The sequence below is a fragment of the Erithacus rubecula genome (genome assembly GCF_903797595.1).
Source record: "Erithacus rubecula genome assembly, chromosome: 3".
Taxonomy (NCBI): Eukaryota; Metazoa; Chordata; class Aves; order Passeriformes; family Muscicapidae; genus Erithacus; species Erithacus rubecula.
In genome coordinates, this window is record NC_136689.1 from 27,483,039 (window position 1) to 27,489,038 (window position 6,000).

Below are 6,000 nucleotides of genomic sequence, written 5' to 3' on the forward strand. Positions count from 1 at the left end.
GCTGCTGCCACTGCCAGGCTGAGGTTTAGCTTTTGTGACATTATCCTTCTGGGAACAGTAGGATATCTATCTGAATAAGAATATACCACTCTGCAGTTCAAAGACAGGTATTGTTTCCTGAGCCAGCAAACCAATATTGATAATATTTCTTAGCTGTTTTGACAGTTATTTTTTTTCTCTTCAATCTCATGATTGTTAAAAGAATAGCTACTATAATTTTGATTTAGGACAGCATCATTCAATGTTTCAGAAAATCAAGATCAATTTTAATTAGGCTTTCTAAATTATCTTTTACTTCCAAGAAAAGAAAATCAAAGTGGGTAGAAATGCTATTGTGCCTTTGAGGATTTCTTATTTACACATATAAGGCTTGATTCTCTTCTGTTTTATAGCGACACAAATGAGGCATAAATGTTAGGCACAATGTAAATGTAGACTTGTATAAAAGCAGGAGGAGGGGAAGGAATTTTGGCATAAGATGGGCAAAATAGAGAATATTGAGATACAAGTAGAGTGCATGATCTTCAAAGCAGAGAAGGTAAAGGCAGAAAGTCCATGGATCTGAAGTGGACAGGAATCTGAACTCAAAGCCTGCAGGGAAGTACAAGAGGTAGCTGCTTTGATGCCTCTTCCCAGTCTTGCAGCAATTATTTGTTTCCAGATAGGCATTTTCAGACAACAAGATGTACAGGTAAGATATTAGACAGACAGAAGGGGAACATAAACCATACCATGCAAGTATTCCCTGCACCTCCAGGGACTGGGAAGGGAAAGGCAGACACACTGTTCCCATGCCTGCCTGGGAGAACTGGCATAAAGGAAACTTCTCTCCTAGGCAGAGAAGTCATGCAAGTCTCATTTGCTGTCACCACATCTCGACAGAGCCACATGACTTTTCTGTGATGGAGCTGGACACTCTTGCTGTCATATTAAAGGGGATAAAAAATGAAGTTTAAAGAAATTTGAGAAGAAAGAAGGAATGTAAGCAAAATCAAGGTAAAATCAAGCCTGCACTTCAGTGCTTTACAGAAAGAAGAGTGGAGACAAGAAATCAGCAAATTCTGGAGGGAAGGCAGAGGGCACTGTGTCAGTTAACAGTGGGAACTGGCAGTGCATGGAATATTCACTCTTTTGCTCACATCTAAATTTCCACTAATGTTTTTTACAAAGAAAGCCATTAAGCAGCGACACATACATACACAAAAGCTGTATCGTGGAAATGGTCACTACAGACCACCCTGTGGCACCAAAGAACTGCCTGAGCAATACAAGGAGCTGCTTCCTCTGGCCACCTGCTGGCACTGGATGCATGTGTCTGTCACTGCCACTTACTAACAGGAGCTTTAGCATCCCTGACCCTGCTGCAATATCACCAAAACAAGCAAAGTTTCCTCGAGTCACTGAAAAATCGACTACATAAGTCTCATTTGGCAAGTGTGGGGAGAGGAAAGAGCAAATTATACAAGTGTTTTTAGTGTGCTCCATATCCAGCACGTAGATGGAGAAATGCCTGGATGAAAAGGATGAAAATTCAGCTGCAGAAAGAAGTAAGGGAAACATGGAAGGGGCTGAGGAGATGGTGAAGAGGCTTTGTGGTAGAAAGAAGGTCCTCAAAACTCCCATTCTTTGGGAAGAAGAGAACAAAAGACTGGAGATAATCAAGGGAAAGGCAAGCTGGTGAAGTGCTCACACAAAAATTAGGGGGGCAGACCTGATAACGTTTATCATGGAGACAGCACTGAAGGGAGGACAGCCATAGGGAAAGCAAGCAGCTTTAGGAAGGAACAAAGCAAATGCAAATTAAAAGAATCAAAGAATTTCCATGTAAAGAGCGAGATATGAAGAAGACTCTGGAAAGTTTATCCAGACATAAAAGGACAGTGGTGGAGAAAAAGAAGGTAAGAATCAGAGCAGGATTGGGATGTTATTGACTGTTTTATTGAGTGTTTGGCCCATCGAGCATTCTGCCCTGTAAGTGACTAATAGCTCGCTTCCCTCCCTAGATTCCACTTCTTCCAATACAGCCTACACCATCCTCTTTTTTCGTCCTTCTGAAAAGCTGCCTGATCTTGCACTTAAAGAGCTGAAAGTCCATAAAAATGCAGAAAAAGTAATCTTAGAGCAAAAAGCAATACTACAATAGCAAATCACTGTGCCTCCACAGGCAGCAGCTGCAGGAATGGGGTCTAATTTTCACTCTGATCAGCTCTTCAGCTGAGCATTTTCATATGCCTATGGTCTCACTCTGTGCAATAACTGAAAGGCAACAACTGAAAACTATGGAGAAGCTTCATGTTATTAATTATGTAGCTACTTCATTAGTAAGTAGAACATACATAACAGGACTACATATGCACTGAAATGATTATAAATTATTCAGCTGAAACCATACTTACCAAAATGCCTAGGCAAACTATGTTCTATTTCATATGGTTTTGAACTTTGTATCTTATTTGTCCATAAATACATAAATCCTCTAATTTCTTTAATTTGTTCTTATGCAGAAGAAAAAGAACACCCATGATTCCACTCTCTTTGGAGGAATTTCAGAGCATAGGATAGCACTGGTAGCACTAAACAGCTCATTTAGCTAAGACTTATTTGCAAACAGATAAAATAATAGCAATTTGTGGAAGCATCTTTCATTGCTGAAATTGATAGTCCTGTAGTGTCATCTTCTGATTAAAGTTATTTTGGAAATATGGAGTAGGGAAAATTACTAACCAAGTTCTGTTTGTGTTCCTTTTAATAATATTGGCCTGCAGTTCAGTAATAACCAAAATGTTGATTATACATAAATGCACTGAAAGTTTTTATCTTCTGATAATAAATAAAAGTCTTGGATCATCTGAAGCACAAGTTTCATTTCAACTGGAAATGAAGTTTTAAAGAGGTTTTTGTGCCTGACAGGCCAGGAACATTACTGGATCTTTGAATAGAATATTTTGATTTCTGATCATCTTCCTCTATTCTTCTTAAATGTGTGCTTAGGAAAAGGCCTGGTTAAAGTATGTTTAGCAGTCAAGTAAAAGCTCCTTTAGAAAGCAAGGGTTTTGTACTCCCAGGTGGCACCAGAAATGGGGGGTTCTGCTATTCTCTTCCATTCTAAGCCTGCTCATCTTTTCACTCTCAGGGTAGGTGCACCTGTGCTGTACAATGCAGCACAATGTAGGGATTTGCAGGCTAATTCCTACTGAGCTATCATTGGCAGCAAAGAGAAAAGAGCTGCATTAGCAGAGCACTGCATAAGAGTTAAATCCTCCAGCTGAGAAACTACCCTGGATGCCTCTATTTGTTCATCACTTAGCATCACAGGCAGGCACAGTGTCCAGGCATGGAAACGCAGGCAGTGACTCTGAGGGGGAGAGCATGACCACTTTTCCCAGTGATTCACCAGCTCAGCCTGCCCTCAACAATCTGTGTGAGGTGTCCTGTGGCCTCCAAAGGACGTGTTCAGTCCTGGGTGACACACAGAGGCCAAGAGACCTTTGCATTTTTGGTCCCTGACCAAACTCCTCCAAGAGAGGAGAGGCAGTGCCTGTCTGGGAACATTGATCTGGGTATTGACTGGTTTCTTTCTCTAGCCTCAGCAGAGCAGGATGCTCCTGTCTAAGGGAACTGGCTGTGCGAGGTCCTGAAGCAGCAGCATGTGTCAAGTGCCCCAGGGAGCACCTGGGGAGGCTCTGGAGTCATTATAGCCAGTGCTCTGTCCAGCACCAGGAACTGTGCTATTGATTGTGCTCTGTTCTCTTGTCATCAAGCTGAGTCGAGACTCTGTTCTGATAAAAGCTGCATTGGAGAAATGTCAGCAGAGGATCTGCTGCACCTCCACATGCTGTTCAGGGAGCTCATGGGTTTAGCTAGGCCTGATGTGGTGGGACAGGATGTTGTCTTTCTGATTGATTGCTGGAGATCTGTTGTTATGCCAGGCTCTGACTGTCCTGAGAAAGGAATATTGTGCCAAGCCTCCTACTGAGTGACTGCAGTTCTATAAATCAGCTTTAGTGCTTGGCTTATTAGAACCAGAGGCAAATGAGAGGCTAAATGAGCAATACTGTTATTTAACTATGCATGAGATATGATTCAAGCAGCACAAGGCCTGCATGTTGGATGTACTGTCAGTGGACTCAGTAATGAAGCTCTTTACTGGGGAACACTCAGTTTCTTTTAGCCAAATAACAAGAAATGCTTTTTAGCATCATATGACTGTGATACTGCAAGTTTTGCAGTGCATAAATAAACTTGAAAATCTAATTTAACACTGAGCAATAACTTGCTGATCACTGGCTGTTAGATTTATCTTTAGGTAAACCACCTTCCTCTGGACAACAGCAATTGATGTTTACACATAGTGGTATAATGGGCAGTTAAAAAAAAAAAACAATAATGTCTTCATTCCTGTGTTTCATAAACTCATTGTCCAAAATATATGTAGCTCTGCTTAAACTTCACCAATGTCCTCTGCAGGGCTTTCTGCAAGTGTTCCAGACATTTGCTGCTTAAAGAGTGATTACAAATATGAGACAAAAATGGTTTTGATTCATTATTGAAGTGCTTGTTGCAAGATTTGGACCCAGATTCAGCCTTGCTTAAGGCAGTTTTGTGCTGCACCCTGGGCAGAGTGCCTTTGAAAAGGGCAGAGCTGGTGTTGTGTTTGTGGACTACACTCCAAGGTGTATTAAGCAGCAAAGGTCGAATTCTGCTTGCTCTGTGAACTTTTTTTTTAAAGTCAGAAAAAGCTAAAGATAAAAAACGAAAAGTACTTTGTGAAGAATATGCTGTCTAAAACCTGTGTTGAGATCATATTTGGTAAACACTGCATTATCAGGAAATCAATATGATCCCTCTAGTAAATCTGAAATCAGACCTTATTGTTGGGGGGAAAAAAAGGAGGGGGGGCAATAAACCATTCTAGCTATGTTTGCACTTCAGTACTGATGCCAGAAGTGCCAAGCTGTCACTCAGAGTCCAGCTTCACAAACATGAATCTACCTTTTACCTTTTGCTGAAGTGCTCTGTTACATAACAGTGTTCTCATTACTTTTTTTTTCCTGAGAGGTGGGATTTTGTCATCCTAGTTCTGCAGAGAGATTCATAGGAAACACCATTATGTCCACAGCCTTTAGCTCATATATAAAACTCATTTTTCTTCCATCAGTCTGTCCTGTCTGTGTTGTCCTTCCTCCCATCCCATTTTCATTTGTCTTCTTCACCCTTCTCTGACTCCTTGAGCAGGTAAAACCGTACACCTCCATAACAGCTGGATTAGAAAGCTGTGCTTTAAAGAGGCTGAATGCTAATTCCAGCTCAGATTTCACAGACTGTGGGTTTAACCTAGCTGCAAGGGTGCAAGGAGTGCTGCAGCAGCATGCCTCACCTTTATCTCCTGCATTTTCATACTGCTGTGTCTACATTATTTTGTTGATGCAGAAACACAGCTAATTTCTCAATGACTCTCTCTTTGTCAGTTCTTCTTTTCTAGAGACTCTTTTCAGACATGCTTCAGCCACTAGGAAGATCAGATAAGTGCATCAGTAAGGATTTCTGTCTCACTGCTCTAGACCTGACAAATTCACCTTGATACATAGAAGAGCAAGTTTTCTTTCCTTTTTGTATCTTAAACACACAGACATTAATACATGTATAGCTTCCTACCTGATGTTTCTCATCCCTTTGTGTCTGATTGTCACACCAGCAGGCTATAGCATGATGGAATGAAGTTTCCATTCCCATATGTTGTTTCCCACTCCATGAAAAACAGACAAGATTCAGAGCATCCCTCACAATCTGGAGTTTGTGGCTGAAGAGCCCTACTGTGCATTGGGACTGCCAGTGAATGTTTCATTCCCCTGTCTGTCAAGAGCCTGTACTTCAGTGAATTTTCCCACTGACTGCCTTAAGGGCTGAGGAGACTGTGGTTGTTGAACTCAGCACTCCATACTGTGTGTAACTGTTTCTGTCATTCAGAGATATGATTGTGCTAGACCCTCTCATTCACCT